At 54.0% G+C, this 13,058-nt stretch overlaps 1 protein-coding gene across 2 annotated transcripts in view; it reads left to right on the top strand.

Annotated features, from left to right (window-relative positions):
- The first annotated feature begins 6,106 nt into the window (after positions 1 to 6,106).
- ZC3H7A (zinc finger CCCH-type containing 7A) overlaps positions 6,107 to 13,058 on the top strand; it is a 36,667-nt gene continuing 29,715 nt past the window's right edge. Inside the window, exon 1 of one of the 2 annotated variants that reach the window (XM_030300637.1) lies at positions 6,107 to 6,127. The gene's annotated coding sequence lies outside the window, so the exon portion shown is untranslated. Of the gene's footprint in view, positions 6,128 to 6,660; positions 7,160 to 13,058 lie in introns of those variants that run through there. The other variant, XM_030300636.1, reaches the window with a different exon arrangement.

Below are 13,058 nucleotides of genomic sequence, written 5' to 3'. Positions count from 1 at the left end.
CAGTTCTGGAAGGACCAGTTCCCAGTGGCCTGAGCTCCAGAGCCTGGAGGCAGTTGAAAGTAACGGCAGGATTAACTCCATAATCACAGGGTGGGGGAGGAAAAATCAGCTGGGAATAGGTATTGAGGGGAGACAGAACACAGGGGAAAGGGATCCTCTTTGCCCATACTGGGGCAAAAAAAAAAAAAAAGTAGGGGCAAGAACTGAGCCTGGGTCTCGGAAGGGAGGGCCCCTCATTTCTCATGCTTCTCCGTTCTCAGAAGCTACTACGATTTAATGGGGTCCTTTTTTCTGGTAAATGTGTTGTCTCCCCCAATATGAGCAGGGAACTGTGATACACCGTGACATTAAACTGGGTGTCCAATCCAGAAAGACTAAATGTCCTTCAGAAGCAAAGATCTGCTTTCCTGTTTTTTTTTTTTTTTTTTTTTTTTAACGTTTGTTTATTTTGACAGAGAGAGTGTATGAGCGGCTGAGGGGCAGAGAGAGCAAATCCCAAGCAGGCTCTGCACTGTCAGCTTGGAACCCGATGTGGGGCTCGAACTCACCAACTGCAAGGTCTTGACTGCGAGATCGTGACCTGAGCCGAAGTCAGACGCCCGGCCGACTGAGCCACCCAGGAGCCCCAAGGATCTGCTTTCCTATCACTGTGCAGGGCGTCCTTCTGGAGAGCTCCTGAAAAGTTACTGGAAAAAAAGTGCTGACAGGTAAAATACAAAGGCTGTCTTATTGGCCCCCAAATCCACTTATGTAACTGCTTTTTCCCCCCTTTGAATACTTAGGGTTCTCTTCCCTTATCTCATGTTGAGGAGCCAGCTTTGCAGTTAGTTACGTGTTCAACTTAATGTCCAAGCAACCAGCCTACGGGACATAAAGGAATCCAGAAAATATTTTTGTAGGTTTCTGACCCTTCAGTATTTTGTCAGAGCTTAATTTGGAAGAAGTATAGCCCACATGATTCGCAGATATTGTTCAGTTCACTTGATGATTCAAGAAGGGATGGAATAATATTCAACTTTTTTTATGCTGTGCACAGAGTCCCATATGATTAACTGACAAATGTCAATGCATGTGGCTTGTACGCTTATCATATGGTTGCTGGGCAAAACATTTAGCATATGTCTTTCACATGCTGAGTGCTACCAAATTTCCTTTTCTGGTACAGGTATGTAATGTGAGAAAACAGATCATTTTCGTTCTTCTCCTTCTTCTTCTTTTTTTTTTTTTTAAGTTTATTTATTTGGGGGAGAAGGGGCAGAGAGAGAGGGAGACACAGAATCCGAAGCAGGGTCCAGGCTCTGAGCAAGCGGGTCAGCACAGAGCCCAACGCGGGGCTCAAACCCACGAACCGTGAGATCACGACCCAAGCCGAGATCGAGAGTCAGACACTTAACTGAGCCACTCGGGTGCCTCCATTATTCTTTCTTATTTGACGTTGTCCCTCTGGTCAGTCCATTTCCATAAGTAGTGATAACGGTCCCGAGATTGAGGCTCCATTTTTAAGGCAGTGAGTCTCAAGGATTTCCCTGCTGCAGTGCACCGAAGAGATAGGTCACCCCTCCTTCATGCCCCTCAGGAACAGTTTCTCCAAAGTCATTAACTCCGGGGCAGTGGGGGGGTGGGGTGGGAGGGTGGGGAACGGACCAGGGAACATGCTTCCCCATGTCTGGGAGGTGGTGTAGCATTGCAAGTGCCCCATCCCACCCCCAAGATTATGCTGGAAAGCTTACTCTGTTCATTAGCTCCTCTAGGGAAAGGTAACTGAACACCCCCTCCGAGACAGGTGCCTTACCTACACACACTTTATTCCGTCCTCACCACGCCCGAGGGGTCGTCATCCACAATTTCCAGGAGATCGAAGCAAGCCTCTGAGCTGTGAGATGCTGGCTGGGGCCACCCACATGGTAGGGAACAACTTGGCGATTAGCCCGTGTTTCCCAGGCCCCAGAGCCCCTCTCCTCTCACCACTAAGCTCCCTCCTAGATCTCAGATGTTCACTGTCTTAGTCTGTTTGGCTGCTCTAGCAGAGTATCATAGACTCAAGGGCTTAAAGACCCTGATTTCTCAGGGGCGCCTGGGTAGCTCAGTCGGTTAAGCATCTGGCTGCGGCTCATGGCATGATCTCACAGTTTGTGGGTTCGAGTCCCACATTGGGCTCTATGCTGACAGCTCAGAGCCTGGAGCCTGCTTCAGATTGTGTGTGTGTCTCTCTCTGCCCCTCCCCTGCTTATCTTCTCTCTCTCTCTCTCTCTCTCTCTCTCTCAGAAGTAAGTAAACATTAGAAAAATTTAAAAAGAAATACACATTTATTTCTCACAGCTCTGGAGGCTGGGAAATCCAAGAACGAGGTGTCAGCTGGTCTGGTGTCTGGTGAGACCCTCTTCCGGCTTGCAGACGGCCACCTTCACATGGTGGAGACAGACGTCATCTCTCTGGGGCCTCTTGTAGGAGGGCACCAGTCCCCATTCAGAAGGACTCTGCTCTCGTGACCCAATTACTCCCCAAAGGCCCCAGCTCCTAACACCATCACCTTGGGGATTACGATTCCGACCTAGGCATTCAGGGGGACGCACAAATTCATTCCACAACATTCACCTTGTATTTATTTGGAGGAGCTTGAGTGAGAGTGTGGTATTTATCACAATACAGAACATTCTTGTTTTTTCCTTTAGAGGCAACTTAGGATGTAAATAGGTAAAACAAAAACCATTCTCATCATGTGGTGCAGGCCAGCTTCAGCTGAGAATCTTGGAGAACTTTATTTTCTTTAAAAATTTTTTTAATAGTTATTTTTGAGAGAGAGCGAGCGAGCAGGGAAGGGGCAGAGAGAGAGGGAGACACAGAATCCGAAGCAGGCTCCAGGCTCCGCGCTGTCGGCACGGAGCCCGACGCGGGGCTTGAACTCACGAACCGTGAGATCATGACCCGAGCCGAAGTGGGATGCTTAACCAACTGAACCACCTGGGCGCCCCGAATCTTGGAGAACTCTATACCCGAAACAGAGCTAACAATGCCATCCCTGCCAGGGTGTGGGAGCTGTGTCCTGAGACGGCCCAGGGGGCAGTCACTCCCGCATTTCCAGATGAGCACTGCAGATGACCTTCCTTCACTGAGATGTCTACTTTAGTGCCCAGCTGAAAAGAAAACCAAGGGGACCAGAAAGAGTCCTATATACTGACTCCTAATACAGGCACGTAAGGAGGGCACACCCCCACCCCCACCCCGTCATATCCAAGGGAAGTAAGGAGACTGAAAGCACAGACTGACGGAACACACCCTGGGAAAAACAAACCTATAGAAAAGGAATGGTGTCTCTTTTTTTTTTTTTTTTTTTAATTTTTTTTTCAACATTTATTTATTTTTGGGACAGAGAGAGACAGAGCATGAACGGGGGAGGGGCAGAGAGAGAGGGAGACACAGAATCGGAAACGGGCTCTAGGCTCCGAGCCATCAGCCCAGAGCCAGACGCGGGGCTCGAACTCCCGGACCGCGAGATCGTGACCTGGCTGAAGTCGGACGCTTAACCGACTGCGCCACCCAGGCGCCCCAGGAATGGTGTCTCTTGAGAATCTAGATCGTCGGGTCACAGGATGAAGTCCGACGGCTGGGCATTTGGGTTACCTGGATGGGCTCCGTGTCATCGCGAGGGTACCTCTGAGAGGAAGAAGAGAGCCGGAGAGGAGTCTGAGTCAGGCGTCCAGTTGGGGGGAGGCACCGGGGGCCCAGGAACTCGGCCGGTGGCTCGAAGCTGGGAAGGGCGAGAGGATTCTCTCCTGCAGCCTCCCGAAGGAAACCAGGCCCGTCGGCACCTTGACGTTAGCCCGGGGAAGCCCATTTCGGTCTCCGGATTGTCAGATAATGAATGTGTCAAGCCGTTGAGTTTGTGGTGATTCGGTAGCAGCAGGTGCGGGCGACTGACACGAGCCCACTGAGTTCTTCCTCGTACTGGCAGAATAGCGTGCAACTTCCCGTGGCTTTTCGATGTCCTTCAGGGCCTGGCCCTTGCTCGGGTCGTCGCCCTGGTGCCCCGCCCAGCTGGCCGTGGTTTGGCCACCTGGCGATTTCAGGATCTTCCCACTTACATGTTTCCTTTTCTCTCCGTGCAGCCCGGCAGCTCGTGACTTCTTGTACATCCTTGTTGGAACGGAGACCTGACAGTCCTTCTTAGAGGACCCTTCGTTGAAGTCCCAGCCCCGGTCAGCGCTCCTTGCATGTTTCTGTCACAGCGCTTCCCTGGACGGATTTGCGTCCCCTCCGAATTCGTGTGTCTCTGTATCTGGGGATTAAGGCCTTTGCCGAGGTGATTAAGGTTAGGGTACAAGAGTGAGCCCTAAACCAGCAGGAGGGGCATCCTTATGACTCACCAGGGACGCGTGTGCACGCAAGAAAGGCTACAAGGGGACACGGCAAGAAGGTGGATACCCGCAAGCCACGGGGAGTGCTCACAAAAACCAACCGTGCCATCACCTTTATTTTTAAATATTTATTTTTGAGAGAGAGAGAGAGAGAGAGAGAGAGAGAGAAAGAGAGAGGGAGACGGAGTGTGCAACTGGAAGAGGAGCAGAGAGAGGATCTGAAGGAGGCTCCGCGCTGACGGCAGAGAGCCTGACGTGGGGCTTGAACTCACTAACGGGGAGATCATGACCTGAGCGGAAGTTGGACGCTTAAGAGACGGGAGCCCCCCAGGCGCCCCCCCCCCCCACATACTATCTTCTTTATCTTGGACTTCCAACCTCCAGGACTGTGAGAAAATTAATTCTGGTTTTAAAACCTCCAGGCCTGTGGCCATTTTGTTAGGACAGCCCGCGCAGGCTAACACATCTGGTTTGTAAATCTATGTCCCCTTGGCGACCGTGAGAGCCACCTAGCTAGTCCGTCTGCTCTCTGCTCTGTCTTGTCCCTCCTTCGGCCTAGTCTCTGCACAGTAGCCCAAGAGAACTTTCCAGAATGTAAACCAAGGTTAGGCCCTCTGGATTCTGATTTGTCAAGGAACTCCGACACCACACAGAACGCCACTTTCCCAATCACGGCCCCTCTCTTCTTTCAGACCTTTCTCCCCTTACACCCACTCACCATATGTGCCTTTCCTGCTCCCCAGACACCAAGCTCCAGCCTCAGGGCCTTTGCACTTGTTCTCCCCTCCGCCTGGGGCATGCTCCCCATCTCCGCAGGGCTGTCACCTTCTGAGGCCTTTCCTCACTCAGCTCCCACCTTCGGTGTAGCCTTCCATCACGGTCACGTCACCTGGCCTCAGTGTCTTTGGTTTTCACTGGTCTAAACGGTCGACACCCCGCTCCCCATTCCATTCCTGGGTGGTAACTCTGCCTTGCCAGCGGTTGAGCCCCAGAGCACAGGGCAGGGCCTGGCCCCCCGGGGCACCTGGCTGTTACAAGTGGGGTGGGTGACGTGGCATTTGTCTGGCACCTGCAGGGCAGGGAGCCAGGCCCTCGGAGAGCCAGCACACGGAACGCGGCCTAGGCGGGCCTGGCATCCACAGCTGCCCCCTAGCGCTCCGCCTCTGGAAGACGGGGCGGGGGCCGGGGTACAATATGGTTGCTCCGCGGTCCCCCAGTTTCCATTCGCAGAGTAGGAAGCACCGGAGGCGGGCTTGCCAAGGGTGTCGGGGAGCCCTCCCGATCCCCGTAAGTGGGTCAGTTCCCGGCCGGGCGCCGCGCTAAGTCCCCGCTGCTCCGCACACGCGGCTCCCGGAAATGTGAACGTGCGTCAGCCAGCGGTCGGCTCTCGGGCCCAGCGAGCGCTCCACCGGCTCCGGCCGCGGCCGCAGCCCGCCGCGCCCCGCGCGTCCCTCCCCGGGGCCGCCGGGGCCGCCGGGGCCGCCGCCGCCGCCGCCGCTCGGCCCGACGTGGCGCCGCCGCCCCCGGCAACGACGCTCGCGGGCGCAGCCAATGGCGGCTTGTGCCGGGAGCCGGGCGCGGCCTCCCGCCGCCAGAGGGCGCCGCGCGGGCGCAGCGGAGCCGCCGCTGCCGCCGCCGCCGGTCGCGGAGGGAAGCTGCGAGCGAGCGAGCGCCCAGGCCTCCGTCGCCGCCGCCGCCGTCGCCGCCGCCGGCCGCCGCCGCTCCGCCGCGCGCCGCTGTCCGCCCGCCGGCCGGCGCGGCCGTCCCCGCAGGTAGGGGGGCGCCGCCGGGCCCTCGCGCGCCCCCGGCCCGGCCCGCGCCGCCGCCCCTCCCCCGCCGGGCGCCCCCGCCCGGCGCGCGCCCGCCGCCGCCTCGTGCTCGCGCGCGGCCGTTAACGGACGCCGGGCGGGGGAGGGGCGGCGGCGCGGAGGGGCGCGGGCAGCGGGGGCGGAGCGGGGGTGCGGGGGGGGGGTGGGGATCGCGGCCCCCCGGGGTGGGAAGGGCGGAGCGCGCGCCGCCAACCGGGCCCGGCTGCTCGCGGCGGACGCGGGCGGGCCGGGTCCCGGGGTCCCTTCCTCCCCCCTTCCTCTCCACTTGCCCTCGGGGCGGCGGGGGGACCCCCCCCCGGGGGCGCGTCTGCGGGACGGGGGCGCGGAGGGCTGCGGCTCGTTGCCCTCCGCGCCCGCATGCGTTTCCGCTGGCTCCGCACCTCCTCTCGCCTTGCTTACTCCCCTCCCCCACCAGCAGTGTGTTTTCATCATTTGTGTATGTCTGCTGACCGTGGGTCCCCTAATTGAGGATTTCGGGTTTGGGGGGCGGGAAGGATGCGCGCAGAGTGCGTGGCTCGTTGATTTCATCCCCCCCCCCCCCCCCGCGCCATCCCTCTTTTCTTTTGCGCCGGGCGCACATCTAGGACCCGCGGCGAATGGTTTCCTGTCTTTACCGGGGATGTGGACACCGCCGGGCTTTAGGTTTCTTTCCCCCACCCTTAAGGAATGGAGACCTGTCAGTTCTCATTAGCGCGCATTCACGGTTGGGGACGGTCATCGCAGGGGTGTGGTCAAGCAGCGAAGCGCCGGCTGGGCCCGAGAGTTTGCGCCTGCGCCCGGGTTGGGGAATTTGTCGTGCTCGGGCATTCCTCCCCCCCCCCCCCCCCCGTCCCCCAGTGTTTAGAGATCAGAGGGGGCACCCTCGCTTAGGGATTGAGAGAACGGGGATCTGCTTGACATTAGACCTGCACGGCCCTGGAGGGTGGCCGCTGGCCTCTCGGGACTGTGGAGCACTTGGTGTGTGGCTAGACCCAGGTGAGATATGCTCAGGCTGAAAAATACATACGTGGTTTTTTAAACACTTGGTATGGCGGGGGGGGGGGGGAAGGTTATCACATTTATAATTTGTGTGTGTGTGTAAGTAATACACATCAAGATGATATTTTGAACACAATTGGGTTAATTAAAAGCGTTAAAATAATTCCCTCCAGTATCCTTCCACTTTTGTTTAACGTGGCACCTTGGAAATTTGAAATTACATATGTGGCTCACATTGTATTTCTATTGGACCGCGCTCAAACAGAGCATCTGAGTGGGGGCAGGTTGGCTGGGAGCCTGTGCCCTCTGCTTATCTTTCCCTGCTTCTCTGATGGCATGTGGCCTCCTGTCCCCTAGGCTCTCAAGGAGGCCCTGCCTCTTCCTTCTTCCCCTGAGCTGAACTGAACCGTGGAGCTGATTGCAAATGAGGATCTTGTCCTAATTTGCAGAATAGTTCAAGTTATTAGAATTTTCTTTGTTGAAAAATGTTCACTCTGTGCTGTCTCTTGGAGTCTGGAAACGGTTATGTTAGGTTCGAATCAGAATTAGATGGTGAGTTGTCGAGGCTCAGTATTACCAGTATTTATGTGCATACTGTAGAGAGCATGTTAATTTTCAGGGCCTCTGCCCCTGAAATGAACTGGAAAGCCCATGCCTTCCTTTGAGTTATTGTGACTTTTGCCTGGGGGCTCATCATTGCTCTCGTGAAGTATCCAGTAGAATAGTCACTCTTCCAAGAAGATGGTAGAACATCTGTGATGTTGCCCTATCTGGGTCTGTAGTCTCTGAAGGTTACATTGTAGCCGTATGCTTTTATAAGTTTACCAAACTAACTGTTGCAAGACAGGCTTGACAGTAATGTTACTTTGAAACTACTTTTTGTTTGTGTATGCCCTTACACACCGGAGGCGAGAGTCTGAGGATAGAATTTAATCCAGAGTGGTATTACAATCTTTCACTTGAAATTTAGGAATACCTTTTTAGGCAAAAATACCAGCACTGTGCCGTATACCGTCGGACCACTTTCTCTTCCTGTGTGTATCTTGTAGGACTGTTTAATATTCAGTCTTTGCGTATAAAGATATTATGGTGTGGGTGGAGCATATTTCCATATGCAAAGTTTCCCTGGACTGGTATTTTAACCCTCTGTGTGCATTGCATTCCCCGGAAACCCTCTGCTTTGTCTAAGTTTCTTCAAATGATGTTCTTTGAGCATGTCGGTGTGTGTGTGTGTGTGTGTGTGTGTGTGTGTGTGTACAAGGGTGTGTTTATTCTGTTCGCCTTGAGTGGCTTTGAAATGCCCACCTGTCTGTCAGAGCTGTGTTTGTTTTCCAGAGCCCAGCCCAGGGCTAACTTAGACTGCTCGCCCTCCTCCTGGCGTCCCTGGCACTTACAGTGCAGAATAGGGTGCTGGATCAGGATTCGGGCTTGGAGCCAGACTGTCTGGCTCTGAAATCCAGCTCAGCCACTTCCTAGCCATGATCGTGCACTGCTTGCGTCACTTGTCTGTGCTTCGGTTTCCTCCTAGTACCTATCCCTTAAGACTATCACGGGATTAAATGATTTAATACATGCCAAGCGCTTAGGACGATGCTTGGCATCCAGTAAGAGCGCTAAGTGTTAGCTATTGTATCTGTCTATACAACATGTTGCAATCAAATTTCACTTGCCTCCGTGTCTTGTGCTAATGGGAGCTAGTTTCTTAAGTTACCTTGTGTCATGGGCAGGAATACACAGCCGGTTGCTAGCCTGGAACATGGTGAGTATAATCAGTTTCACGTAAAGCAGGCACTGAGTGTGTACTTAAGGAATTATAATGAAGATCAGGGGTACCTTTCCTCCTTACATAAAAGGTCAGAATGAGTAACATTTAAGACCAGCTGATAAGCAAAAGATAATGTTCCAGCTGCAGAATTTTAGATGATTTAATGACATTTACATTTAATTGGGCTTCTTGCTTTGCAGTGTACTCTTCAGAGCCCTCCCACTCCATTTCCCTTTCACGTAGGGAGAAGACAGCGCGTCTGACTTGCTCCCCACCCCGGTTGGTGATGAAGGAAACCCATCCCTGCACTACTTCCTGGGACGCTTGTGGTCTTTCTCTGTGGCTGTCTCAGGTGGATCCCCGCCTTGTCGATTGTCTCCCCACCTTGTGCCCCTAAAGGGTCCAGGCAGAGTCCACCAGAGCCCAGTCTGCCCGCCTGGTCATTTCCTCCCTGGGACCCCCCCCCCCCCCCCCCACGTCGTGCTTGCCTTTTCATGAACAGTTGTAACAGGCGTTAACTCTTGCGCCTCTGAACTTTGTGTGAAGCATTTTCTCCACGCTTGGCCACTTCATTCGTTCTTCCATTCAAATATGTATCGACCTGGACCCAGATGTTGGAATGCGGTCAGGACTAAGACGAGGTAGCTGTGGAAGTCAAGAGCACAGTGAGAGTGAGGTGGGGCAACCACTTAGGGGGCACGGCAGGGAAGGTCTCGAAAGGTGATATTTAAACCAAGATTCCCGGAAGGAGGGACCAGCTCTGGGTTCCTCTGGGAAGTGTGTTATGGGCGGGGGGAGGGGCTAGCGCGCAGTGCCCAGGGGGCGGAGCCCCGCACTCCTGCACACCCGCGGCGGCGGGAGGCGGGGCGGGAGCACAGCCAGCCTGCTGCGCCTGCGTGGGGGCGGGGCGGAGGCAAGAGCTTGGGACTGTCCTCCTCGGTCTGAGAGGTCAGGGTGAGGACTCTGGGTTTTACTCTAAGTGCTGGGATTTAGAGCGTGGCTGTAATAGCTGGTGGACGTTTTCAGTTTAGTGTGGGAAGTGGGTGGGGGAGGGACAGGGGGAGGACCGGAAGCTTAGAGGGGAGGCAGGGACAGGAGGCCGCTGCCACATCGCGTCACTCGAGATGGTGTGACCGGGCCAGGGGGTGCGGGGGAGCTCGTGGGAAGTGGTCAGAGTCGGGGTGCCCTGTGCATAGTCTGCAGTGTCGCCGGTGGGCTTCATCAGCAGGGTGATGGATGTGGGTGTGGGGGAAAGAAGGGCGTGATGCCAGGTCTCTAGGTCTGGTTTGAGCAGGTGGCTAGCAGGTGGTTTCAGGACTTTTGAAAAGGTAAGAGCGGGCAGAGGGATAGGATTGGCAGGAGAGGCTGGGGTTAGGACCCTTTACGTTGGAAATGCTGAGTAAAAATCACGGGCAGCCCAGAATTTTGTATGCATAGCAGTGTAGACTAGATGGCCTTTTTGTAAACAGTGATGAAGGAATATATATATCCCTACATCACTCCTTACAGTCAACTGGTAGATCCCATTGAAATGTTTGTTTACTTTTTTTAATTTTTAAAAAATCGAAAACAATTTTAGTTTTTAAAAAATTAAAAACAATTTTTAAATTTTTAAAAATGTTTATTTTTGAGAGAACATGAGCCGGGGGAGGGTCAGAGAGAGAGGGAGACACGGAATCCGAAGCAGGCCCCAGGCTCCGAGCTGTCAGCACAGAGCCCGACGTGGGGCTTGAACCCACAAACTGCGAGATCATGACCTGAGCTGAAGTCAGATGCTCAACCAGCCGAGCCACCCAGGTGCCCCCTCCCCAAATTAAAACAAAACAAAACAAAACCAAGAGTCCTAGGAGAACACCCAGAGAATTATTTTACAGTTTCAAAGTATGTCAAAATCCAGGTGCCATTAAGGAAAATATTGATAATTTCAACTACTTAGAGATAGAAGCTTCTGCTGTCAAAAAGTACCATAACTGAAGCCAAAGGATTGATACGAAGTTGGGGAGAATAGTCCCAGCATCACAGAAGACTGCTTTCGTCAACATATGAAGTGCCTTCCTGAATGAGAAAAGCTCAGCCTGGAAGGAAAATGGGCAGAGGACACGAACAGACAGTTTACGGAGAAGGACGAACCGGCGACTCTGAAACTTGAAGGGCTGTGCAGCCTTACGGGTGACGGAAGGGCCCAGACAAAACCTCGTCACATTGTCTCCCCATTGTCACTCACATGCTTGTCCCTTCCCCGGTTGGCACTAGTGGAGTGAACCGCGAGGGAACCGCGTGCCAAAATGGGGACCCTCAGGCCTTGTTGGTGGCAGGGTGGTGTCACACGTGGGCAGGAGCAGGTAGAGTAGACGGAAGACACGCTCCCTTCAGCCCGTGGACGTCCTCTGAAGACGGACCTCTGTGAAATGCCCTGGGTCCCTGGTGAGCTTCAGAGACTGGAAGCCACCAGAACGTGCGTCTCTGGTGGCCTGCAGTCATATCGCGGATCGCGGCCGGTCAAGCCGCTTCACGTGTCCTGTCGGGGAGTGACCTTTGAGGTTAGGTACTGGGAGAAAAAAAGCAGGGTGCAGACACGTCAGGAGCCTCAGTTTGTACAAAAGATAACATAGGCACAGGATGCTTGTAACTTTTTATTTTGAAATGATTATAAGCTCGCAGGAAATTGCCCGATGGGTACGTAGAGCCTCCCACGAAGCCTCCCTTCGTCCACTTCCCCCAGTGGTGCCAGGAAGCTGGTGTTAGTGGAGTACCGTTAACCAGACTGCGGGCGCTTACTCTTGCCGGGTTTTTTGACATGCACCTGGGTGTGTGTGTGTGTGCGCGTGTGTGCGCGCGCGTGTGCGCGATGTTATCCCAGGTGTAGATTCACGTAATCACCACCGCAGTCAACACAGTTGAGACACACTATTCCGCAGAGTTCCTCTGGCAGGACACAGAAGAGCCCAGTAACACAATGGGTGGTTGTCCTTGGGAAGGGCGGGTGGGTGCTGAGTGACAGGAGAGGAGACCGTCCTTTTTTTCCTCCGTCCTGACATTAAAATCTTGCCTTTTAAGCTATGCGATGTAGGGGCCCCTGGGTGGCTCAGTCGGTTAAGCGCCCGACTTCTCGTGTCAGCTCAGGTCATGGTCTTGTGGTTGGTGGGTTCGAGCCCCTTGTTGGGCTCTGTGCTGACAGTGCAGTGTGCTTGAGATTCTCTTTCTTTCTCTGTCCCTCCCCACTCGCTCTCAAAAAATAAACATTAAACACTATTAAATAAAGAGTCTGTGATGCCTGTGAGCTGTCTAGTAGAACCATCAGAACGGCAGGTAGGCGGTCTCCAGCCTTGGGCCATGTGGGATGTCCCAGAGCTGAGCGTGTGGCTGGGGGAGGGAAGGAGCTCCAGTGAAGCCCCAGGGCTCGCACGTTTAGAGACCAGCTGGACAGAGCCCCAGGCTCAAGGACGGAGTGTGCACCTGTTGTGTGCTGCTGAGTTAGGATGAGATAGGGGGCCGTTGGGTGAACTTTATCACGTTCTTCCTCACTTTAAAATCGATGCCAGATTTAAAAAAAAAATTTTTTTTTTTAACATTTATTTATTTTTGAGACAGAGAGAGACAGAGCATGAACAGGGGAGGGTCAGAGAGAGGGAGACACAGAATCTGAGACAGGCTCCAGGCTCTGAGCTGTCAGCACAGAGCCCAACGCGGGGCTTGAACTCGCTGACCGTGAGATCATGACCTGAGCCGAAGTTGGCCACTTAACCTACTGAGCCACCCAGGCGCCCCAAATTGATGCCAGATTTTAACTGGGTCCCCAAATAAGATGATGTTTCAAGCGTTTATCTTTTCTTTCTTTCAAAGTGGGAAGTGGGAGGGTGCAACTAATCTGTGGTGGAAGAAAGTCAGAACAGTGATTGCCGGGGGGGGGGGGGGGGGTAAGGGTGGGGCAGGGATTGGCTGAGGGAACTATCTGGACTGACCTTAATGGTGAACTCAAGACTGGGGTCTGGGTTACAGGAATGTGATGTTTGTCAAATCCTCCCTTACAACTTGTGCATTTTATGGGGAAAAAGGTTTCGTGCATATGGCCTAAAGAAAACCCATAAATCTTGAAACCTAAGTAATGCTACATATTCTGAAGCGTTTATT

This window comes from Lynx canadensis, chromosome E3 (genome assembly GCF_007474595.2).
Source record: "Lynx canadensis isolate LIC74 chromosome E3, mLynCan4.pri.v2, whole genome shotgun sequence".
Taxonomy (NCBI): Eukaryota; Metazoa; Chordata; class Mammalia; order Carnivora; family Felidae; genus Lynx; species Lynx canadensis.
Note: the sequence above shows the minus strand (reverse complement) of the source record. Positions and strands in the feature narration are given on the sequence as shown.